The sequence below is a fragment of the Pseudophryne corroboree genome, chromosome 3 (genome assembly GCF_028390025.1).
Source record: "Pseudophryne corroboree isolate aPseCor3 chromosome 3, aPseCor3.hap2, whole genome shotgun sequence".
Lineage (NCBI taxonomy): Eukaryota > Metazoa > Chordata > Amphibia > Anura > Myobatrachidae > Pseudophryne > Pseudophryne corroboree.
This window is the reverse complement of record NC_086446.1, coordinates 101397272-101424011: the sequence shown is the minus strand read 5'-3', so window position 1 is coordinate 101424011 and position 26740 is coordinate 101397272. Positions and strand designations below refer to the sequence as shown.

At 48.3% G+C, this 26740-nt stretch overlaps 1 protein-coding gene across 1 annotated transcript in view; it reads right to left on the bottom strand.

Annotated features, from left to right (window-relative positions):
- Positions 1-26740, bottom strand: part of LOC135057209 (uncharacterized) — a 284086-nt gene that overhangs the window by 77174 nt on the left and 180172 nt on the right.

Genomic DNA, 26740 nt, shown 5'->3' with positions numbered 1-26740 from the left:
TATACTAGCTTGGCCATACCTGGCATGCATCAGGCACCTTTATCAGCTCACACATGTGTATTATCATGTAACCGCGCACAGTTACAGCACCAGAGGAAGAACACTATGATATATACATAGATGCATCACATACAATGGTAGCTGGTTTATATATACATATGCACAATGGAGCCAGAGCACCCTTAGTGTCAAAGCTCGGAAGAATAACAGATATTTTATTGATAGAAAAACACACACACACACACACACACACACACACACACACACACACACACACACACACACAGTATAATGATGCAGACAGCATTAGGGCTAAGCCTTGACAACATTGCATAGTGTTTGCACATCGCCTGAGCCATAGTGGTGCTGAGTATATACTAGTGAGGTGCCCATACAAGAAGATATCCCCAGCAGCACCATGCAGCAGCCCTGGAGGGAGTCACACAGATGCCCAACATACAGACTGAGCTCCTCACCCACAGGCTGCTCAAAGGAATGCTCCCTACTTCTTTTCCCCACACTCAGCCGCCATTATGTCGCGGGAATTATGACACTGGCGAAGCCGGAGAGTCACTGGACAGGAAACGTAGGTTTGTGCTACTGTACTGGACAGTCAGACGCGCATGCGATCGTCCCGCATTGTCTGTACATGCGCGTTGACGCATCGTTGCTACTGCGCAGGCGCACAGCGTCCCCGATGTCACTACAGTTGTTATGGTAATAGACCGGTCCTCTGGACAGCGTACGGACATCTTTGTTAAGGGACGACGTCCAGCAACAAACATAGGTGGATGGAGCCAGTTACATGGATCCATGTATTTTATCATGAATGACAAGTCAGACACGGCAGCCACAAGCTTAGATTCTTTGAGTGGTTTTGCTACTCAACACGTACCCGAAAATTTTGCATTGATATAGTTTTTAGTTTTAATTTGCTCTTATTTTTTATTTTTGACAGCAAATAACTATATTTCGGCCCAGGTTTTTACAATCCGAGAACAAGAAAAGCTATAATAGTATTACTATCATTACTATTCTTTATGTGTGTGGTATTGAAGGTCAACAGGGTCTCTACGACGGTATCCGGACTCCAGGTCGACAGCACAAAGGTCGACACACCTTAGGTCGACGCCAATTGGTCGACGCGCCTTAAGTCGACATGGACAAAATGTCGGCATGGACACAAGGTCGACATGGAAAAAGGTCGACATGAGTTTTTCACGTTTTTTTTCTTTTTTTGAACCTTTTCATACTTAACGATCCACGTGGATTACGATTGGAACGGTAAAGTGTGCCGAGCGACGCGGTGCACTAATTGGGTTCCCGGTCACTCTACGAAGAAAACTACACCAAAAAAACATAAAAAACTCATGTCGACCTTTTTCCATGTCGACCTTTTTCCTGTCGACCTTTTGTCCATGTCGACCTAAGGTGTGTCGACCTAAGGTGTGTCGACCTTTGTGCTGTCGACCCTCAGTCCCAGACCCTCTACGACGACAGGTCAAAAGGTCGACATGAGTTGTTAAATCTTTTTGTGTTGTTTTCGTTGTACAGTGGGGGTCATTCAGAATTGATCACTCGCTAGCTATTTTTTGCAGCGCTGTGATTAGATAGGCACCCACCTATAGGGCAGTGTATTTTCGCTTTGCAAGTGTGCGAACGCATGTGCAGCCAAGCTCCGCAAAAACATTTTGTGCAGTTTCTGAGTAGCTCTGGACTTACTCAGCCGCTGCAATCACTTCAGCCTGTCTGGTCCCAGAATTGACGTCAGACACCCGCGCTGCAAACGCCTGGACACGCCTGCGTTTTCCCAAACACTCCCAGAAAACGGTCAGTTGACACCCATAAACGCCTTCTTACTGTCAATCTCCTTGCGATCGGCTGTGCGAATGGTTTATTCGTTAAGCAACAATCCGCTTTGTACCCGTACGACATGCCTGCGCATTGCGGTGCATGGGCAGTAGTGACCTGATCGCTGCGCTGCGAAAAACGGCATTGTGCAAACAGGTAGGAATGACCCCCAGTGACCGGGAACCACAATTAGTGCATCGCTTCGCTCCTAATGCTTCGGGCAAGGTTACCGTTCCCAATCGTAGTCCACGTGAATTGTAAAGCATGAAAAAGTATTTGAAAATTTTAATTTTGACTGTGATTAATTTTATCTTTTTATTTATTAAGTTTTGAATTGGGTAAATTCTGAGAGTCATTCACTCTATTCAAGTTATTCAGGTACTGTACTCAGTAGCGGATCTTGCCACGGGCAAGCAGGACTTTTGCCCGGGGCGCCGCCATCCGGAGGGCGCCGCACCAGGGCAAGATCCGCTGCTGCTGTGCCCCCCGCTGCCGCTGTGAAGGGAAACTAGTTTCCCTTCATGGAGAGGACCTTTGCGGTGCGCGGTGACGTCATCGCGCACCGCACATCATTTCAGTCTGTACAGGGGGCGTAAATGACCATGCCCCCTGTATGAAACCACGCCCCCTATTGTCGCCCGGGGCGCACAGAGCCCCAGAACTGGCCCTGACTGTACTGAAGCGTTAGATAAATATCACCTCCCTGCTACTTTCCTATTCCCTCTTTCCCTTACCTTCCTCCTCTGTCTTGTCGTTTTTTCTTTTTAATTTTTACTGTTATATAGGTATACCTGTATCACTTCAACTGGCTTTTTATCTGTGAGACTATGTGAATTTAGAATGATGATTGTGACTGTGATATTTGGGATTACTATATCTTCGTTTGTTGGTTTCTCTCTTTTTTCTGTATGTGGAAAATCTCTAATAAATATATTTGAAGAAAAAAAAAAAGAGTCTGAAAAATAAAAAATGAAAAAACTCATATCAACCTTTTGACCTGTCGACCTAGAGACCCTGTCGACCAATAGAGATCGACCTAGACATTGTCGACCTAGATACCATTCTTTATATCGCACCTCAACCTGGCACATATACTGTTTTATCCTGGAATATAACTGGTGCATGTGCTACACTTGCCGTGCTGGCTGCATCCTGAGAAAAGTACATCTATATCACAAAGCAAGCAGAAGTAAATCTATAGAATAGGATATGCAATGAATATCCACAATTTGCAGGCCCAGAGGTTGTTCACAAATCTGGGGTAAATTGATGGAAAGAGATGGAAATGATCAAATGACCGTAATCACATGTCCTAAATGTAAATATATACATTATGGTAAGAACTTACCGTTGATAACAGTATTTCTCCTAAGTCCACAGGATAACAATAGGATATGATAAAAGCGACAGCGGATTTGCACCAATCAGTCAAAGCTTTCCGGCATCCCAGCATGCAATGGGCCCGTCCATATATCCCCGCCTCCTGGCTCAACCAAATCAGTTGTATTCCAAAGCTCAAGGCAGGAGTATTATAGATAGCCCTAATCAGGCGATAAGAACACATGTACACCCTTCCATACAAGAAGGAAGAGGTTAGTGAGCAAAAGGATCCTCAAATCAGGTGCGTCAGGGTGGGATCCCTGTGGATACTGTGGACTTAGGAGAAATACCGTTATCAACGGTAAGTTCTTACCATAACGTATATTTCTCCAGCAGGGTCCACAGGTTATCCACAGGATAACAAAGGGATTTCCCAAAGCAATTTAGTGGTTAAGGAGAATCCTTCGCCCGTCATGAGAGGCAAAGGTATCCGTGGCATAATGTCTAATGAATGTGTTAATGGAAGCCCATGTGGCTGCCTTACATATCTGTTCTGCTGAAGCACCATGTTGTGCTGCCCATGATGGACCTACCTTACGAGTAGAGGGGGTCATTCCGAGTTGTTCGCTCGCAAGCTGCTTTTAGCAGCTTTGCACACGCTAAGCCGCCGCCTACTGGGAGTGAATCTTAGCTTATCAAAATTGCGAACGAATGATTAGCAGAATTGCGAATAGACACTTCTTAGCAGTTTGAGTAGCTCCAGACTTACTCTGCCACTGCGAACAGTTCAGTCAGTTTCGTTCCTGGTTTGACGTCACAAACACACCCAGCGTTCGCCCAGACACTCCTCCGTTTCTCCAGCCACTCCCGCGTTTTTCCCAGAAACGGCAGCGTTTTTTCGCACACACCCATAAAACGGCCAGTTTCCGCCCAGAAACACCCATTTCCTGTCAATCACAATACGATCACCAGAACAAAGAAAAAACCTCGTAATGCCGTGAGTAAAATACCTAACTTAATAGCAAATTTACTTGGCGCAGTCGCACTGCGGACATTGCGCATGCGCATTAGCGACTAATCGCTCCGTTGCGAGAAAAAAATAACGAGCGAACAACTCGGAATGACCCCCAGAGTGAGCAGAGACATTAGCCGGAACAGGGAGATCAGCTTGAGAATATGCTTCTGAAATCATCATCCGAAGCCATCTTGCCAGTGTCTTCTTATCAGCAGGCTATCCTCTCTTGTGAAATCCGTAGAGAATGAAAAAAAAAAATCTGTCTTTCTGATGGCACTGGTATGATGCACGTAGATCTTTAATGCACGGACCACGTCCAGCAATGCATCTCCCGCAGAAAGGCCCGGTACCTGGAAAGCCGGGACTACAATTTCTTCATTAAGGTGGAATTTAGACACCACCTTCGGAAGATACCTAGATCTAGTTCTGGGAACTGCTTTATCTTATAAAAAATCAGAAATGGGGAACGACACGATAATGCCCCTAAATCTGATACTCTTCTAGCTGACGCCATAGCCAGTACAAAGAGAACTTTAGCTGTCATCCATTTAAGATCCACTTTATTAAGTGGTTCAAATGGGGCAACTTGAAGGGCTTTCAGGACTAGACTTACGTCCCAAGGCACTGTAGGAGGAACAAAAAGAGGTTGAATGCGCAGCATTCCCTGGAAAAAAGTACGCACATCCTGTAAGTTGGCAATGTTCTTTTGGAACCATACAGTCAATGCTGACACTTGCACTCTCAAGGAAGCCACCTTCAAACCTTTATCCATTCCTACCTGAAGAAATGCTAAGACCCTGGAAACTCTGAAAGACTTAGGGTCCATTTTCCGTTCACTGCACCAATGAATATAGGTTTGCCATAATCGGTGATAAATGCGAGCTGAGGAAGGTTTCCTTGCTCTGAGCATAGTTTGAATTACCTGTTGTGAGAATCCTCTTGACTTCAGCATAGAGGTTTCAAGAGCCACGCCGTCAAAGACAGTCGATCCAGATGTCTGTGATAACAAGGACCCTGCATCAGTAGATCTGGATGTTTAGGGAGCAGAAGTGGAGCCTCCATAGACATTTTCTGCAGATCTGTGTACCAAATGCCTTCTGGGCCAAGCCGCAGCTATTATTACGGCACCTTTCCCTTGCTTCATCTTTCTCACCACCCTGGGTAATAGGGTGATTGGAGGAAACACATAAGCCAGATGAAAGTCCCATGTCACCGACAGGGCATCCACAAAGATCGCTCTGGGATCCATTGTTCTTGACCCGTATGCGAGAACTTTGTTGTTCAGATGGGGCGCCATGAGATCCATCTCTGGCAACCCCCACTTGTCTACTAGAGTCTGGAAGACCTCCGGATGTAGAGCCCATTTGCTTGCCTGAATGGCGTGTCGACTGAGAAAGTCTGCTTCCCAGTTTAGGACTCCCAGAACGAACACTGCGTACAAAGCTGGATGATGAAGTTCTGCCCACTTTAGTATGCGACTTACCTCCTTCATCGCTTTTCAGCTGCGAGTTCCTCCCTGATGGTTGAGATACGCTACTGCCGTCGCATTGTCCGAGCGGATCTGGACTGGTTTTCCATGAAGAATGTCCTTTGCCTGAATCAGTGCCATGTATATAGCCCGAAGTTTCAATATATTTATTGACAGGCAACCTTCTTCCTTTGTCCATTGCCACTGGAAACACAACCTTCCTGACACTGCTCCTCAGCCCTGGAGACTGGCATCTGTCGTCAGAATTTCCCAATCTAATATCCAAAAGGGTCTCCCCTTGTCCAGATGGAATGTCTGTAGCCACCAGGCTGATGACCTTCTTACTTCCAACGTAAGAACCATAGTCTGTGTTTTTATCGTCTGATGCAACCCATTCCATTTGGCGAGAATCAGACACTTCAGAGGCCTCAAGTGGAATTGTGCATACTCCACCATGTCGAATGTTGACACCATCAAACCCATCACACGCATTGCTGCGTGAATGGATACCTTTTGACTGTGTAGCAAGTCCTGAATTCTTGCCTGAACCTTGGATATCTTGTTCAGTGGTAACATTACTCTCTGAAGACTTGAATCCAGTACAGCCACCAAGTGAGTCATCCGTTGTGACGGAACCAGAGACGATTATGCCCAATTTATGAGCCACCCGTGCTTCTGCAGACATGTTATTGTCTGTTGCAGATGACATAGGAGCAATTCCTTTGACTGTGCCAGGATTAAAGATCATCAAGGTATGGAAAAATTCTTATCCCCTGTCACGCTCGGCGTAAGTAGGGGTTCCGAACTTCCGACAACCGAGTTTTGGCTGAAGGGACAGCTACCTGTGAGTAGAGTAAACGAGGTGGCTGAATGTAATTCCTCCTCATGGGGTGGAAGCCAAACTAAATGTTAACGTTGGCCAGAGGGCGTAAAGAAAAGGAGGACTTCCTAGGAAGATAACTGTAGTTTTAATTAATAATCAGACTGTACACGAATATTGGAGAAACTGAAGAAACTGGAAGAATTAGCGTCTATGGTTAAATGACTTGAAGAGTGAAGCTGAAGAACTCCGGTAAAGAAGAACTAAAGACTGTGTTTTATTATTAAAAGACGAGGCTGAAGTACTTGGACTTTGAAGAAATGAAGACGTGGTTTGTGATTGAAAGACGAGGCTGAAGAACTTGGACTTTGAAGAAATGAAGACTGGTTTGTGATTGAAAGACGAGGCTGAAGAACTTGGACTTTGAAGAAATGAAGACTGTGGTTTGTGATTGAAAGACGAGGCTGAAGAACTTGGACTTTGAAGAAATGAAGACTGTGGTTTGTGTTTGAAAGACGAGGCTGAAGAACTTGGGGGGTAATTCCAAGTTGATCGCAGCAGGAAATTTTTTAGCAGTTGGGCAAAACCATGTGCACTGCAGGAGGGACAGATATAACATGTGCAGAGAGAGTTAGATTTGGGTGTGGTGTTTTCAATCTGCAATCTAAATTGCAGTGTAAAAATAAAGCAGCCAGTATTTACCCTGCACAGAAACAATATAAACCACCCAAATCTAACTCTCTCTGCAAATGTTATATCTGCCCCCCCTGCAGTGCACATGGTTTTGCCCAACTGCTAAAAAAAATTCCTGCTGCGATCAACTTGGAATTACGCCCTTGGACTTTGAAGAAATGAAGACTGCTGCGGGAACCGCCGTTAGCACCTGGAGCTCCTCTACGACCTGGGACCCCGTGAGCGCTTTTACGAGTGGCAACAGACTTAGACAGCAGGACTGCAGCAGCGTTTAGGTAACCGATGGATGAGAGCAACCAGGACCAGGGAACCAGAAGTAACCTGGGAGCACAGAGCTGGAGAACCTTTCACAAGGAGGTAACTTGAAGCACTGGCACTCTCCCTCTGAGCCAGCCCCCTTTTATAAGGGGAGAAAACGCAGGATTGGCTGGACACCGATTGGGAACTTCATTGGTAATACTCTGGTCTCCAACATGGCTGCCCCCAGCACAGGAGACATACTTAGCTGTTAGCACACAGCTTTAGCCAGCTTCTGTCTTTGACACACTATACTGTGTCACCACCAGAGGACCTTACCGCAGCGATCCCCGCCGTAGCGCCCGGCTCTCCAGACCCCCGGCCCTTGGCAGCTGCACATCCGTCCAGGAAGACCCTCCGCCAGCAGCTCCCTGCCGCCGCAGCCGTGCCAACCAGCAGGATGGTAACCCGCGGGAGCACCCGCCGGAGGTAAGGCTCTGGAGCCTGACATCCCCTGCTGATGGAGATAAGCTGCCATTACCACCATAATCTTGGTAAATTCTCTAGGGGCTGTGGCTAACCCAAAAAGTAGGGCCTGGAACTGAAAATGCTGTTGGAGAATATCGAACCTGAGATAGCACTGATGGGACAGTGCTATAGGAACATGTAAGTAAGCATCCTGGATATCCAGGGACACCATATAATCCCCTAGCTCCATGGCCAAAATGATGGAACGTAAAGTCTCCATGTGAAACCGAGGTACCCAAATGTATTTGTTCAGCACTTTGAGATTGAGAATGGGCCGAAATGACCCATTTAGCTTTTGAACTAAAAATAGGTTGGAGTAAAACCCCTGTCCTCGTTGTGCATAAGGAACTGGAATGACTATTCCTGACTGAAGCAATTTCTGAACTGCCTCTTGCAAAGCCCTGGCCTTCGTCTCTACCCGAGACGGGCTGGTACAAAAAAACCTTTGAGGAGGGTGCTTCTTGAAGGCAAAATCATAACCTAAGAGATACCGATTCCTGCATCCAGGCATCTGTTGTAGACTGCTGCCAGATCTGTGCAAACTGAAGAAGTCAGCCCCCACCCTAGGATTCTCCAGGTGCAGGCCAGCACCATCAGGCTGATGGCTTATCTGTCTTACCAACCGGTCCTCTGGTAGCCCAATGCTTTGTAGTTTTACCAGACTTGTTGTATTGGGACTGCCTGCTATCACTTTTACCTTTAGCTTTTCCTTTAGACTGAAAGGGCCGAAAAGCCGGAACTTTAGGTTTGAAATTGTATGTGGAAGGAATCTTTACTTTCTTGGAGTCTGCTTCTGACTCCAAAATATTTGTCAATTCTTTACCAAAAAGAATATCTCCAGAAAAGGGCAAAGATTCCAAAACCTTCTTAGATTCTGAATCAGCTTTCCACAAACGTAGCCAAACTGCTCTACGAGCAGCTACTGTTGAAGCTGATGCCCTGGAGGTAATAGTACCCAAATCCAATGCAGCCTGTTTTATATGTGCTATATGGGATTTTTGCTCTCTAGATGCTATTGAAAAATCCCACTCCAATGCATCAGCCCAGGCAGTCACTGCCTTTGCCATCCAAGCTGAAACCATGGCTAGCCTTATGACTGCCCCGGGATCCGGTCTGAAGATCGACAGTGTCTAGATCGACAATGTTTAGGTCGACCACTATAGGTCGACAGTCACTAGGTCGACATGGATGGAAGGTCGACAGGGTTTCTAGGTCGACATGTGCTAGGTCGACAGGTCTAAAGGTCGACATGAGTTTTTCACTTTTTTTGTTGTTGATTTTTTCACACTTAACGATCCACGTGGACTACAATTGGAACGGTAAAGTGTGCCGAGCGAAGCGGTAGCGGAGCGAAGGCACCATGCCCGAAGCATGGCGAGCGAAGGGAGCCATGCGAGGGGACGCGGTGCACTAATTTGGGATCCCGGTCACTTTACGAAGAAAACGACACCAAAGAAAAAAAAAAACCTCATGTCGACCTTTAGACCTGTCGACCTAGCACATGTCGACCTAGAAACCCTGTCGACCTTCCATCCATCTCGACCTAGTGACTGTCGACCTATAGTGGTCGACCTAAACATTGTCGACCTAGATACTGTCGATAAAACGAACCACACCCGACTGCCCCAGACAGGGAAAAAATGGTTTTCAGAAAACCATCCACTCTCCTATCCGTGACATCATTTAATGATGTTGAAGGCAAAGGTAATGTAGATTTTCGCACTAATCAAATCACATGTGTATCTACTTTAGGAGCCACCTCCCTTTTTAAACAATCCCCAGATGGAAGAGGATAATTGGAATTCCATTTCTTAGAAATTCTTAACTTCTTATTAGGCGTAGCCCAAGCATCTTCCATGATTTCCATCAGCTGATCTGACACTGGAAACTCTTAACTGTTTTGGGACGTTTAAACACAGGTGCCTTGGTTTTTAACACAGGCTCCGCTGAATCCTCTAAGGATAGAATGGCTTTTATTGCTTTAATTAACTCAGCTATATCCACTGAGCTGAGACCTTCCTCCTCCTCTTTGTATGCCGAAGTGGAATTAATTGAGCTTTCATCTTCCGATGAATCCTCATCTGAACCATGTGTAGCCTGAGAGGATGAAGATTTACTTACCACAAGCTTATTAGCCTGTTTCTTTTGAGATGCAGCTGCTGGAAGTGATACACCACAGATGGGAAGCTGCATGTAAGGGCTAATCGTGTAACCTATCCCCGGTACAGGAGTTGGAGGAATTATCCTTTCAGCTATATTGGATAAAGTCTGAGCAAACATAGCCCAAGGTGGGTCAACCTGCACCCGAATCTGCCTTGTATTTTTCAAGAACCCCTGGTGAAAGCTAAAACAATTTGCACACAAAGCATCCTGAACCAGATCCTGAGAGGATAACACAGCTTTGCAAGACAAACATGATATGAGTGTTGGTGTTGCTGTGAGTGTATCTTCCTCACCTTTGCCGCTCAAGGACATGATAAATAATCAACACTTCCACAGTGTACTACACAATTTGTGACTGTAATCACTTTAAGCTTTGTAAAGTGACATACAATCCAACCCTTCTCATGCACCAGCATTGAGGATCAGAATAGAACAAAACTGACAGAATATACTAAAGTCAGCAATCACACTAGCAGTCAGTCACATGTTATACATTAGTATAATAAGCAATATGAGCACATCATCAACTATAACTAGATTTCAAGTATGTAGGAGAACACATTAATGAATCATGTTTAAACAGATCTACCGTATTCAGACGCATTGCGAAAGAAACAACAATAAATGTATACAGACTCATATGCAATAGGCACTTATCTAACTATTCATACGCAAAAAGGTAGATAGAGACTTAGTGCTGTATTACCCATACTCAGTAGAGTGGGATACAGGAAGACTCACCTCGCTTCCAGGACTGATCAATACGTTAGCGAATGCTAAGTGGATCCAGATGCTACTAGTGTACACTGCCGCTCCATGAACCTATTGTGAACACAGACGCTCAGTGAACACAGATGCACCAGTCACACAGCCGCCTATTCTGCGACCGGGTCCCCTTCGTGTACAGCATCTGAGACGGAAGCGGGAAACAGTTCATGGCGGGAGATTCGGAGGAAACTGGTCATGAACTGGGGGGAGGGGCAACCAGGAGAGCGTCTGACTCCCCACTGCTGACATCAACCCTAGGGATCGCGGCCTCATACTATTCCTGGAGCCTATGATCCCTAAGGCCTAGCACTGGTGCACCCGAGGTGGCAGCTGCGTCAGCCACTGTTTGGTAGCCTCCTCCCAAAACAGTGCGGCTGTGTCCATATTCCCCTTCTAAGCGGAACTGATGCCTTATCTTCTCCCCGTGTTCCGGCCACAGCCTGGAAAAGTCTGCTGGACCTGCTAGTATATCCGACACAGACGCCCACTGAAACAGCACTGTACGTGTGGGTAAGCGTTGTCGCGACATGGCAGAGAGTTGTTGGAGTGACTCTTTCTAAGGTACGTATAAGACGCTGTTTAGAAAGATTGCTCAGAAAAATGGTAAAACTATAAAAATAAAATAAGAAAGCTTAGGGCTGCTAAAAATCAGCAGCCCTCTGACCATGGTCCGGCTCCTGCCGCACCAAACAAAAAACTGATTTGCCTGAGCCAGGAGGCGGGGTTATATGGATGGGCCTGTTGCATGCTGGGAGGTCGGAAAGCTTTGACTGATTGGTGCAAATCCGCTGTCCCTTCATCATATCCCATTGTCATCCTGTGGATAACCTGTGGACCATGCCGGAGAAAAATGATCATTTCCTTTGGCAACAGACGTACTTTGCATAACCAGCAATTCTGCTTACTTCTACAAACTTTTACTGTTACCCCATACCTTCCAACTGTCCCGATTTTTGCGGACTGTCACATTTTTTGTGGACTGTTCCGCTGTCCCGCCCGTGGTCCAGTGTCCCGCGATGGGGGAGGGGGGGGGGGGGGGGCAGTTGGAAGGCTCCTGTCAGTCACTGCTCTGCCTAGCAGCGCAGCAGTGAATAGACTCTATGCGCACAGCGTCTATTCACTAGAGACGGAGGGACAGGGGGCATGCCAGCAGCTCACGGAGTGCTGACCATCCCCCATAGTGACGGAAAACAGGGGTGTGGCTTGCAAGCGCGGTACTCCGGCGAAACCACATCCCCTTTTATATAGGCCATGCCCCTTTTTGGGCGGATGCGGCTTGGCCGTGCAAAAGTGTTCCTCTTACACTTCTCCCAATGTTGGGAGGTATGCTACCCCTTCAGTCACAAGTGCAGATGATAGAGATGGGTAAATCCCTGCATCACCTGTACTAGCGTATGCTTAAAGAGGGCGCATACACTCCACAAACAGGCATACATTCAGGGGTGGATTGGGATGGAAAATCAGCCCGGGAAATTTATGATAGCAGCCCTAATGGGATGTGGTCTGTCAAGGGGGGTGGGATTCTTTCTTATAGGGCCTGATTCTGAGTTGAACGCAGTTGCTGCCTTCCTTGCTTCTTTTGCTGCAGTTTCATCTGTGACTTTATGCTGATGCCAGCGCTGCAAGTGGGCGGGTATGCGTGGGTACGGCGTACCCTTAGGAATTTAGCCGTGGGTACGGCCGTCACTCCCTCCCCTGCTGCTGCTCACCAGCGCCGCTGCTGTATGAGGGGAGGAGAGCGCAGCATCCGCCTCTCCTGCCCCTCAGTGTTTTCCTTCAGCACTGCGGGGACATGTGTATCTGGCACTGGGGGCATATTTGGCACTGTAGGACATGTGTATCTGGCACTGGGGGCATATTTGGCACTGTAGGACATGTGTATCTGGCACTGGGGGCATATCTGGCACTGTGGGGACATGTGTATCTAGCACTGAAGGCATTTCTGTATCTGGCACTGGTGGGCAATGTATATCTGACACAGTGGGGGCATTTGTGTATCTGGCACTGGGGGGCAATGTATATCTGACACAGTGGGGGCATTTGTGTATCTGGCACTGTGGGGCAATGTGTATCTGGCACTGTGGGGCAATGTGTATCTGGCACTGTGGGGCGTGTATATATGAGGCACTGTGAGGCAATTTATATCTGGCACTGTGGGGCAATATATATCTAGCACTGTGGGGCAATGTGTATCTGGCACTATTGAGGTCATATGTGTATCTGCCCCCCCCCCCAATTTCATTGGCCACGCCCCATGAGGCATTTGGCCACACCCGATTTTTGTTGGGCGCGCGCACACAGTACCTGGAAGACATTTTTTCTACTTGTACCACTGGCTGATGCCAAAACAATGCCCTTCCCTGGTGCACATCCGTGCGCCTGAATATGCATGGACTGAGACTCACACTGTAAGTGTGTACAGGCGCTGTATCATGCCAGCCCTATGCGATGTGCAGATCATCCGATTATGGCTTTCAGTCTGAGCAATTCAGCATCTCTGTACTGAAACACTTTCAGCAACACACCTGTGGGGGTAATTCAGATCTGATCGCTGCTGTGCGTTTTCGCACTTTGGGCGATAAGATCCGAACTGCACATGCGTATGCACTGCAATGCGCAGGCGCAACGGACGGCTGCAAAGGGGATCGTCGGTCAGCGTCAGGTTTGTGCGAAGGATCCCTTCGCACGGACGTTCGCAAGGAGATTGACAGGAAGAGGGCGTTTGTGGGTGGCACCTGACCATTTTCAGGGAGTGTTTGGAAAAACACAGGCGTGTCCAAGCGTTTGCAGGGAAGGTTCCTGACGTCAAATCCGGCCCCGAACAGGCTGATGTGATTGCAGCGGCTGAGTAAGTCCGGGGCTGCGCAGAGACTGCACAAAATGCGTTTGTGCAGCTCTGCTACACATGCGATCGCACACTTGCACAGCTAGATTACACTTCCTCCATAGGCAGCGACTATCTGAACGCAGGACAGCAAAAATCGCTGTGTGACTAGCCAACCTCCTGTAACCGCCTATGAAAGCATAACACAGTTCTAATACACTTCTTGGTGCATGTGTCTGACTGTACGAACACCATTGGGATGCATGTGCGATGCAATTCACATGCATGAACAGACGACAAACAATGAATGCTCAAGAAAAAATTAAAACACTTTGGCCTCTACAGGCAGAACACACCTAAATTGGCCCCACAGACAAAACCCCCCAACACATTGGTCCCTACAGAAAGCAATAAAATACATTGTCCCCCATAGGAAAAAACACACATTGGGGTATATTTACTAAGCTCCCGATTTTGACCGAGATGGTGTTTTTTCTTCAAAGTGTCATCTCGGGAATTTACTAAACTCAAATCTCGGCAGTGATGAGGGCATTCATATTTTTTTGGAAGTCAAAGAAAAAAAATACGAATGAATACACCATCGGTCAAATACGACTGTTTTTTGATACAACACGGTAATTTACTCAAAAGTGTATTTCACGAACACTGCCGGCAATAGCCAAACACTGCCGTGAAAAAATACAAATCGTAAAAAAAAGCAGATTTAAAACAGACCTGCTTTTTTTTACCGTGTTCTGATAGGCATGCACGGATTCATGAGATCCGTGCATGTTTATCAGTGGGAAGGGGTGGAAAAGTGTTACATTTTCTGGAAAAAAATGCGTGGGGTCCCCCCTCCTAAGCAAAACCAGCCTCGGGCTCTTTGAGCCGGACCTGGTTGAAAAAATATGGGGGAAAAAATGACAGGGGTTCCCCCATATTTGAACAACCAGCACCGGGCTCTGTGCCTGGTCCTGGTGCAAAAAATACGGGGGACAAAAAGCGTAGCCTCTTTACAGGTTAAGTCTCCCATATACCAGAAGAATTTGGGATGATTTTTCCCTATTTTGGAATAATTGCATACAATAATCAGATAACTTGGGGATGGAACCCAAGTCTAAAAACAGAATGCATTTATGTGTCATATACACCTTAGAAACAAAGGGGCAGATGTATGAAGCAGTGATAAGAGTAGAGAAGTGTGCCATGGCAACCAATCAGCTTTGAAGTAACCATTTGTTAAGTGCATTGTATAACATTATAAGGAGCAGCTGATTGGCTGTCATGGCGCACTTCTCCACTGGCTCACTTCTCCACTCTTATCACTGCTTTATACATCTGACCCATATCCTGATTTGCATTAATTTTGTGCATGAAACAAAGTTTCTGTATGTTGAACCTTCAGAAAGCAAAGGTGTCACTATCTGTCTCGCTCAATCAATTTTTGATTTAGGAATTTCTTCTTCGGGGTCCATAGTTCTTCACAGGGACATCGGGGTGTAGGCTGCGGAGAGGATCGGGGCACTAGACAGATAAAGCTTTTAAGCTCCAAGGATGCCCCCTATACCCCCGCCCCCTGGCCAAGGGACTGGTGCCGGCAGGAGCCGGACACACTGTTAGACAGGGGGGCTGCAAGCTTATTTTTATGATTCATGTTCATGCTGTTTTTGTGTCAGAGCAGTAGCGCTTGGCTGTCCAGCGGACGCCAGCGCTGCTGCTCCTTCGACTCCCCACCACAGTAAGCAGTCTGGTGAACTCAACGGGTGCCGGGCAGCTGCTAGCACAGACTCCCGGCGACCCAGAGACCGCAGTTGGCCAATGGGAGGACAGATAACCCTCAGCAGCTACCCCAAAACCAAGAGCTCGTTTTCGCTTACGTCCTAGAGGATGCTGGGGACTCCGTAAGGACCATGGGGTATAGACGGGCTCCGCAGGAGACATGGGCACTATAAAGAACTTTTAGTATGGGTGTGCACTGGCTCCTCCCTCTATGCCCCTCCTCCAGACCTCAGTTAGATCCTGTGCCCAGAGGAGATAGGGTGCATTACAGGGGAGCTCTACTGAGTTTCTCTGAAAAAGAATTTTGTTAGGTTTTTTATTTTCAGGGAGCACTGCTGGCAACAGGCTTCCTGCATCGTGGGACTGAGGAGAGAGAAGCAGACTCACTTAAGTGATAGGCACTGCTTCTTAGGCTACTGGACACCATTAGCTCCAGAGGGCCGGAACGCAGGTCTCACCCCGCCGTTCGTCCCAGAGCCGCGCAGCCGTTCTCCTCGCAGAGCCGGAAGATAGAAGCCGGGTGAGTATAAGAAGAAAAGAAGACTTCAAGGCGGCAGAAGACTTCAGATCTTCACTTAGGTAAGCCGCTGCGCGGCATTGCTCCCACACATTACACACACAGAACAGGCACTGATGGGTGCAGGGGGGGCACCCTGGGCAGCAATAAACCTCTGGACTGGCATTTATGGGCAAATTAGGCTGCGGAGGCAGTAAATACAGATATCCTCTGCCATTTTTTGAATATTGAAGCGGGACCGAAGCCCGCCGCTGGTGGGGGCGGAGCTTGATCCCTCAGCACTAACAGCGCCATTTTCTCCACAGAACGCTGCAGAGAAGCTGGCTCCCCGGACTCTCCCCTGCTGAACTCGGTGACAGAGGGCTGGAAAGAGGGGGGGGGGGGGGGCACATTTATTGGCGCAGTGAGTGTATACACATTGATATATATATAAAAGCGGTTTCTGGGTTTTATTCTAGTGTCAGTTGGCGCTGGGTGTGTGCTGGCATACTCTCTCTGTCTCTCCAAAGGGCCTTGTTGGGGAATTGTCCCCTTATAGTTGTATCCCTGTGTGTGTGGGGGTGTCGGTACGTGCGTGTCGGCATGTCTGAAGCGGAAGGCTCGTCCAAGGAGGAGGTGGAGCAGATGAGTGGTGTGTCTCTGTCGGCAACGCCGACTCATGATTGGATGGACATGTGGCATATGTTAAATGCAAGTGTGGCCTCATTACATAAGAGACTGGACAAAGCAAAGTCCAGGGAGAAAGCAGGGAGTCAATCCACGGATGAGACTGGGTCACAGGGCCCTTCTGGGTCTCAAAAACGTCCCCTATCCCAAATAGTAGACACTGGTACCGACACGGATTCTGACTCCAGTGTCGACTACGATGATACAAAATTACACCCAAGGGTGGCAAAAAGTATTCAGTGTATGATTATCGCAATAAAAGATGTTTTGCATATCACTGATGACCCTTCTGTCCCTGACAAGAGGGTACACATGTTTAAGGAAAAGAAACCTGAGGTAACCTTTCCCCCATCCCACGAGCTTAACGAGTCATTTGAAAAAGCTTGGGAAACTCCAGATAAAAAACTGCAGATTCCCAAAAGGGTTCTTATGGCGTATCCTTTCCCGACACAGGACAGGGTACGTTGGGAAACCTCTCCCAGGGTGGACAAGGCTTTAACGCGCCTGTCCAAGAAGGTGGCGCTACCATCTCCGGACATGGCAGCCCTCAAGGATCCTGCTGATCGCAGACAGGAGACTACTTTAAAGTCTATTTATGTACATACAGGTGCTTTGCTCAGACCGGCAATAGCATCGGCATGGGTATGTAGCGCAGTTGCAGCGTGGACAGATACCTTGTCAGCTGACCTTGATACCCTAGACAGGGATACCATTTTATTAATCTTAGCCCACATTAAAGACGCAGTCTTATATATGAGGGACGCTCAAAGAGACATGGGGCTGCTGGGTTTCAGAGCCAATGCCATGGCTATTTCTGCGAGACGAGCTCTATGGACCCGCCAATGGACGGGTGATGCAGACTCAAAGAAGCATATGGAGGTTTTACCTTACAAGGGTGAAGTGTTGTTTGGGGAGGGGCTCGAGGACCTGGTTTCCACAGCTACCGCGGGTAAATCTACCTTTTTACCTTTTGTTCCCCAACAGCAAAAGAAAACCCCACAGTATCAGATGCAGTCCTTTCGGTCGCATAAGTCCAGAAGAGGTCGGGGCTCCTCCTTCCTTGCCAGAGGTAAGGGTAGAGGAAAGAGAACACCGGCTTCGGCCAGTTCCCAGGAGCAGAAGTCCTCCCCGGCTTCTACAAAATCCACCGCATGACGCTGAGGTTCACCTAAGGGAGTCCGCACCAGTAGGGGCACGCCTTCGACTTTTCAGCCAGATCTGGGTTCTTTCAGACGTGGATCCTTGGGCGATGGAAATTGTTTCCCATGGCTACAAACTGGAATTCGAAGAGGTGCCCCCTCGACGATTTTTCAAGTCGGCCTTGCCAGCTTCACTCCCGGAGAGGGAAATAGTGTTAGCTGCAATTCAAAAGCTGTGTCATCAACAAGTGATTGTCAAGGTTCCCCTGCTCCAACAGGGAAAAGGGTATTATTCAACCCTGTTCGTGGTCCCGAAGCCGGATGGTTCGGTCAGACCCATTTTAAATCTAAAATCCCTAAACCTGTACTTGAAAAAGTTCAAATTCAAGATGGAATCGCTCCGAGCTGTAATATCCAGCCTGGAAGGGAGGGATTTTATGGTGTCACTAGACATAAAGGATGCATACCTTCATGTCCCCATATATCCCCCTCATCAGGAGTACCTGAGATTCGCTGTACAGGACTGTCATTACCAGTTTCAGACATTGCCGTTTGGGCTTTCCACGGCCCCGAGGATTTTCACCAAGGTAATGGCGGAGATGATGGTGCTCCTGCGCAGGCAGGGAGTCACAATTATCCCATACTTGGACGATCTCCTGATAAAGGCGAGATCGAAGGATCATTTGCTCAAGAGCGTGTCGCTCTCCCTGAGAGTGCTGCAACAGCACGGTTGGATCCTCAATCTGCCAAAGTCACAATTGGTTCCAACGACTCGACTATCATTACTAGGCATGATCCTGGACACAGAACAAAAGAGGGTTTTTCTCCTATTGGAAAAAGCCCAGGATCTCCAGAACATGGTCAGAGACCTGCTAAAACCAAAAAGAGTGTCTGTTCATCAATGCACTCGAGTTCTGGGAAAGATGGTGGCAGCCTACGAGGCCATCCCCTTCGGCAGGTTTCATGCGAGGACTTTTCAGTGGGACCTTCTGGACAAGTGGTCCGGGTCCCATCTACAAATACATCAGAAAATAACCCTGTCCCCCAGGGCCAGGGTGTCTCTCCTGTGGTGGCTGCAGAGTGCTCACCTTCTAGAGGGTCGCAGGACTGGGTTCTAGTGACCACGGACGCAAGCCTCCAAGGTTGGGGAGCAGTCACACAGGGAAGAAATTTCCAGGGTCTTTGGTTAAGTCAAGAGACTTGTCTGCACATCAACATCCTGGAACTAAGGGCCATATACAACGCCCTACGTCAAGCGGAGGCCTTACTTCGCGACCAACCAGTTCTGATCCAGTCAGACAACATCACCGCAGTGGCTCATGTAAACAGCCAAGGCGGCACAAGGAGCAGAGCGGCAATGGCGGAAGCTACCAGGATTCTTTGCTGGGCGGAGAATCATTTAAGCGCACTGTCAGCAGTGTTCATTCCGGGAGTGGACAACTGGGAAGCAGACTTCCTCAGCAGACACGACCTACACCCGGGAGAGTGGGGACTTCATCCAGAAGTCTTCGCACAGATTGTGAGTCGGTGAGAACTGCCACAGATATACATGATGGCGTCCCGCCTCAATATATAGTTATTGTCATACTGTTTACTGGATTGTTATCACAAGTTATACAGTGTGATTGGTGTGGCTGGTATGAATCTTGCCCTTGGATTAACAAAAATCCTTTCCTCGTACTGTCCATCTCCTCTGGGCATAGTTCTCTAACTGAGGTCTGGAGGAGGGGCATAGAGGGAGGAGCCAGTGCACACCCATACTAAAAGTTCTTTATAGTGCCCATGTCTCCTGCGGAGCCCGTCTATACACCATGGTCCTTACGGAGTCCCCAGCATCCTCTACGGACTAGGAGAAAAAGATTTACCGGTAGGTTTAAAATCTTATTTTTCCCGGTCCTTTTGTCATCAGGGAAAGCTAAGGGACAGCCCTTTCCATGCTAGGCACCCTCTCACAAGCCTGCCAAACCACGCAAACAGGCCTGGGCTACTAGACAGCCAGTTGCCAAGTCCACCGACAAGCCCACAGCCTGATGGGCTAGGCCTTATCCTGGGGGGCACCAGGGTGAGAGGCCGGCTTCTAAAGTACGCAGGCACCTGGTGTCGTACTACCATGGACACATCGGTTCGGAAAGCAGTCTCCCATGGGTACACTATACAATTCTTGCAGCGACCTGCGTCTGTGGCCTTTCAAAAAGCAATACAATTACTCAGAGAAGCAGGTGTAATTATCCCAGTTCTCCCAGCACACCAAAGAAAGGGGTTTACTCCACTCTCTTCCTAGTTCAGAAGCCCGGTGGGTCAATATATCCGGGTGCCCAAGTTTCAAATGGAAACCTTCCATTCTATAGTACTAGCTTTAGAACCGGGGGATTTCATGGCATCACTGGATATCCAGGATGCATACCTCCACGTGCCTATTTTACCTGCTCATCAGCGGTTTCACCGATTTGTGGTCTTGAAACAGCATTACCAATTTCAGGCGCTGCCCTTTGCACTATCTACGGCTCCTTGAGTCTTCACCAAAGTCATCGCAGTCATGGACGCACATTTGCACGCCCAAGGTATCAGAATCCTACCCTATGTCACAGGTTGTGTCACAGTGTTGCCTGCTTCAGTTGATGACTGGAGTCCTACGGCTGCAACGCATGGTTAGAATTGAGAGGGCTAAATGTAACCCTTTCGAATGAGATTTGGTTAGCAGTGAGAACTGCCTTTGGTATGAATTATTAGCAGTAGACCACTGAGTTGTTCTGTAACAGACTGGTTACCGTCTGAAGAATTAAGATGGACCAGACTGGTTACCAGCTGAAGTATAAGCTGGTTACCGGCTGAAATATAAAGCTGGACAGGACTGGTTACCAGCTGAAGCATAAGCTGGACTGGACTGGTCACCAGCTGAAGTATAAAGCTTGACTGGACTAGTTGAAGAATAAGCTGGACCGGACTAGATATAGGCTGAAGGGTTAAAGCTGGACCAGACTGCTTACCAGCTGAAGGGCTAACGCTGGACCGGACTGGTTACCGGCTGAATGGTTAACGCTGGATCGGACTGGTTACCGGCTGAAGGGTTAAAGCTGGACCTGGTATAGCTGCACAGGAGACAAGATGCAAGTTCACTAGTCACTCACATAATGTAACTAGTTGCACAGGCACCTTCCTTTCTCTATCGTCCTAGTGGATGCTGGGGTTCCTGAAAGGACCATGGGGAATAGCGGCTCCGCAGGAGACAGGGCACAAAAAGTAAAGCTTTCCGATCAGGTGGTGTGCACTGGCTCCTCCCCCTATGACCCTCCTCCAAGCCTCAGTTAGATTTTTGTGCCCGGCCGAGAAGGGTGCAATCTAGGTGGCTCTCCTAAAGAGCTGCTTAGAGAAAGTTTAGCTTAGGTTTTTTATTTTACAGTGAGTCCTGCTGGCAACAGGATCACTGCAACGAGGGACTTAGGGGAGAAGAAGTGAACTCACCTGCGTGCAGGATGGATTGGCTTCTTGGCTACTGGACATCAGCTCCAGAGGGACGATCACAGGTACAGCCTGGATGGTCACCGGAGCCTCGCCGCCGGCCCCCTTGCAGATGCTGAAACATGAAGAGGTCCAGAATCGGCGGCAGAAGACTCCTCAGTCTTCTAAAGGTAGCGCACAGCACTGCAGCTGTGCGCCATTTTCCTCTCAGCACACTTCACACGGCAGTCACTGAGGGTGCAGGGCGCTGGGAGGGGAGCGCCCTGGGAGGCAAATGAAAACCTATTTGGCTAAAAAATACCTCACATATAGCCTCCGGGGGCTATATGGAGATATTTAACCCCTGCCAGAATACACTAAAGAGCGGGAGACGAGCCCGCCGAAAAAGGGGCGGGGCCTATCTCCTCAGCACACAGCGCCATTTTCCTTACACAGCTCCGCTGGTCAGGACGGCTCCCAGGTCTCTCCCCTGCACCGCACTACAGAAACAGGGTAAAACAAGAGAGGGGGGGGCAAAATAGTGGCAAAAATTATATTATAAAAGCAGCTATACAGGGAGCACTTATTATAAGGCTATCCCTGTCATATATAGCGCTTTTGGTGTGTGCTGGCAAACTCTCCCTCTGTCTCCCCAAAGGGCTAGTGGGGTCCTGTCTTCGTTAAGAGCATTCCCTGTGTGTCTGCTGTGTGTCGGTACGTGTGTGTCGACATGTATGAGGACGATATTGGTGTGGAGGCGGAGCAATTGCCAAATATGGGGATGTCACCTCCTAGGGGGTCGACACCAGAATGGATGCCTTTATTTATGGAATTACGGGATAGTGTCAACACGCTAAAGCAGTCGTTTGACGACATGAGACGGCCGGACAATCAGTTAGTGCCTGTCCAGGCGCCTCAAACACCGTCAGGGGCTGTAAAACGCCCTTTGCCTCAGTCGGTCGACACAGACCCAGACACAGGCACTGATTCCAGTGGCGACGGTGACGAATCAACCGTATTTTCCAGTAGGGCCACACGTTATATGATTTTGGCAATGAAGGAGGCGTTACATTTAGCTGATACTACAGGTACCACTAAACAGGGTATTATGTGGGGTGTGAAAAAACTACCTATAGTTTTTCCTGAATCAGAAGAACTAAATGATGTATGTGATGAAGCGTGGGTTGCCCCCGATAAAAAGATGCTAATTTCAAAGAAGTTATTAGCTTTATACCCTTTCCCGTCAGAGGTTAGGGCGCGCTGGGAAACACCTCCTAGGGTGGACAAGGCGCTCACACGCTTATCTAAACAAGTGGCGTTACCCTCTCCTGAGACGGCCGCACTTAAAGATCCAGCAGATAGGAGGATGGAAAATATCCAAAAAAGTATATACACACATACAGGTGTTATACTACGACCAGCTATAGCGACAGCCTGGATGTGCAGTGCTGGAGTAGCTTGGTCAGAGTCCCTGATTGAAAATATTGATACCCTGGATAGGGACAATGGGGTATATTTACTAAGCTCCCGATTTTGACCGAGATGCCGTTTTTTCATCAAAGTGTCATCTCGGTCAATCTCGGTCATTTACTAAACACTAATCACGGCAGTGATGAGGGCATTCGTAATTTTTTGCTAGTTCAGGTAAAAAATTACGAATGAATACACCATCGGTCAAATTACGCCTGTTTAGATACGAATCTCGGTCATTTACTAAGCAAAAAAACACAAAACACTGCCGTGAAAAATTACAATTCGCAAAAAAGTCCTAAAAAAAAACAGACCTGCTTTTTTTATTCGTGATTTGAGATGCATGCAGGGATCCATGAGATCCGTGCATGTATATCAATGGGAAGGGGTGGGAAAGTGTTTTTTGTTGTTAAAAAAAATTGCGTGGGGTCCCCCCTCCTAAGCATAACCAGCCTCGGGCTCTTTGAGCCGATCCTGGTTGCAGAAATATGGGGAAAAAAATGACAGGGGTTCCCCCATATTTAAGCAACCAGCATCGGGCTCTGCGCCTGGTCCTGGTCCCAAAAATACGGGGGACAAAAAGAGTAGGGGTCCCCCGTATTTTTAAAACCAGCACCGGGCTCCACTAGCTGGACAGATAATGCCACAGCCGGGGGTCACTTTTATACAGCGCCCTGCGGCCGTGGCATCAAAAATCCAACTAGTCACCCCTGGCCGGGGTACCCTGGGGGAGTGGGGACCCCTTCAATCAAGGGGTCCCCCCCCCCCAGCCACCCAAGGGCCAGGGGAGAAGCCCGAGGCTGTCCCCCCCCATCCAATGGGCTGCGGATGGGAGGGCTGATAGCCTTTGTTGTAAAATAAAAGATATTGTTTTTAGTAGCAGTACTACAAGTCCCAGCAAGCCTCCCCCGCATGCTTGTACTTGGAGAACCACAAGTACCAGCATGCGGCGGAAAAACGGGCCCGCTGGTACCTGTAGTACTACCACTAGACGACATGTCCGTAATCGTTGTCAGGTCCTTCAGTCCGGACCAGATGTCAGCATCAGCAGTCGCTCCAGACTGCCCTGCATCACCGCCAGCGGGTGGGCTCGGAATTCTGAGCCTTTTCCTCGCACCCCCAGTTGCGGGAGAATGTGAAGGAGGAGATGTTGACAGGTCGCGTTCCGCTTGACTTGACAATTTTGTCACCAGCAGGTCTTTCAACCCCAGCAGACCTGTGTCTGCCGGAAAGAGAGATCCAAGGTAGGCTTTAAATCTAGGATCGAGCACGGTGGCCAAAATGTAGTGCTCTGATTTCAACAGATTGACCACCCGTGAATCCTTGTTAAGCGAATTAAGGGCTGCATCCACAAGTCCCACATGCCTAGCGGAATCGCTCCGTGTTAGCTCCTCCTTCAATGCCTCCAGCTTCTTCTGCAAAAGCCTGATGAGGGGAATGACCTGACTCAGGCTGGCAGTGTCTGAACTGACTTCACGTGTGGCAAGTTCAAAGGGCATCAGAACCTTGCACAACGTTGAAATCATTCTCCACTGCACTTGAGACAGGTGCATTCCACCTACTATATCGTGCTCAATTGTATAGGCTTGAATGGCCTTTTGCTGCTCCTCCAACCTCTGAAGCATATAGAGGGTTGAATTCCACCTCGTTACCACTTCTTGCTTCAGATGATGGCAGGGCAGGTTCAGTAGTTTTTGGTGGTGCTCCAGTTTTCTGTACGTGGTGCCTGTACGCCGAAAGTGTCCCGCAATTCTTCTGGCCACCGACAGCATCTCTTGCACGCCCCTGTCGTTTTTTAAAAAATTCTGCACCACCAAATTCAAGGTATGTGCAAAACATGGGACGTGCTGGAATTGGCCCAGATTTAATGCACACACAATATTGCTGGCGTTGTCCGATGCCACAAATCCACAGGAGAGTCCAATTGGGGTAAGCCATTCCGCGATGATCTTCCTCAGTTGCCGTAAGAGGTTTTCAGCTGTGTGCGTATTCTGGAAAGCGGTGATACAAAGCGTAGCCTGCCTAGGAAAGAGTTGGCGTTTGCGAGATGCTGCTACTGGTGCCGCCGCTGCTGTTCTTGCGGCGGGAGTCCATACATCTACCCAGTGGGCTGTCACAGTCATATAGTCCTGACCCTGCCCTGCTCCACTTGTCCACATGTCCGTGGTTAAGTGGACATTGGGTACAGCTGCATTTTTTAGGACACTGGTGACTCTTTTTCTGAGGTCTGTGTACATTTTCGGTATCGCCTGCCTAGAGAAATGGAACCTAGATGGTATTTGGTACCGGGGACACAGTACCTCCAACAAGTCTCTAGTTGGCTGTGCAGTAATGATGGATACCGGAACCACGTTTCTCACCACCCAGGATGCCAAGGCCTCAGTTATCCGCTTTGCAGTAGGATGACTGCTGTGATATTTCATCTTCCTCGCAAAGGACTGTTGAACAGTCAATTGCTTACTGGAAGTAGTAAAAGTGGGCTTACGACTTCCCCTCTGGGATGACCATCGACTCCCAGCGGCAACAACAGCAGCGCCAGCAGCAGTAGGCGTTACACGCAAGGATGCATCGGAGGAATCCCAGGCAGGAGAGGACTCGTCAGAATTGCCAGTGACATGGCCTGCAGGACTATTGGCATTCCTGGGGAAGGAGGAAATTGACACTGAGGGAGTTGGTGGGGTGGTTTGCGTGAGCTTGGTTACAAGAGGAAGGGATTTACTGGTCAGTGGACTGCTTCCGCTGTCACCCAAAGTTTTTGAACTTGTCACTGACTTATTATGAATGCGCTGCAGGTGACGTATAAGGGAGGATGTTCCGAGGTGGTTAACGTCCTTACCCCTACTTATTACAGCTTGACAAAGGGAACACACGGCTTGACACCTGTTGTCCGCATTTCTGGTGAAATACCTCCACACCGAAGAGCTGATTTTTTTGGTATTTTCACCTGGCATGTCAACGGCCATATTCCTCCCACGGACAACAGGTGTCTCCCCGGGTGCCTGACTTAAACAAACCACCTCACCATCAGAATCGTCCTGGTCAATTTCCTCCCCAGCGCCAGCAACACCCATATCCTCCTCATCCTGGTGTACTTCAACACTGACATCTTCAATCTGACTATCAGGAACTGGACTGCGGGTGCTCCTTCCAGCACTTGCAGGGGGCGTGCAAATGGTGGAAGGCGCATGCTCTTCACGTCCAGTGTTGGGAAGGTCAGGCATCGCAACCGACACAATTGGACTCTCCTTGTGGATTTGGGATTTCAAAGAACGCACAGTTCTTTGCGGTGCTTTTGCCAGCTTGAGTCTTTTCAGTTTTCTAGCGAGAGGCTGAGTGCTTCCATCCTCATGTGAAGCTGAACCACTAGCCATGAACATAGGCCAGGGCCTCAGCCGTTCCTTGCCACTCCGTGTGGTAAATGGCATATTGGCAAGTTTACGCTTCTCCTCCGACAATTTTATTTTAGGTTTTGGAGTCCTTTTTTTACTGATATTTGGTGTTTTGGTTTTGACATGCTCTGTACTATGCCATTGGGCATCGGCCTTGGCAGACGACGTTGCTGGCATTTCATCGTCTCGGCCATGACTAGTGGCAGCAGCTTCAGCACGAGGTGGAAGTGGATCTTGATCTTTCCCTAATTTTGGAACCTCAACATTTTTGTTCTCCATATTTTAATAGGCACAACTAAAAGGCACCTCAGGTAAACAATGGAGATGGATGGATTGGATACTAGTATACAATTATGGACGGGCTGCCGAGTGCCGACACAGAGGTAGCCACAGCCGTGAACTACCGCACTGTACTGTGTCTGCTGCTAATATATAGACTGGTTGATAAAGAGATAGTATACTCGTAACTAGTATGTATGTATAAAGAAAGAAAAAAAAACCACGGTTAGGTCACTGGTATATACAATTATGGACGGGCTGCGGAGTGCCGACACAGAGGTAGCCACAGCCGTGAACTACCGCACTGTACTGTGTCTGCTGCTAATATATAGACTGGTTGATAAAGAGATAGTATACTCGTAACTAGTATGTATGT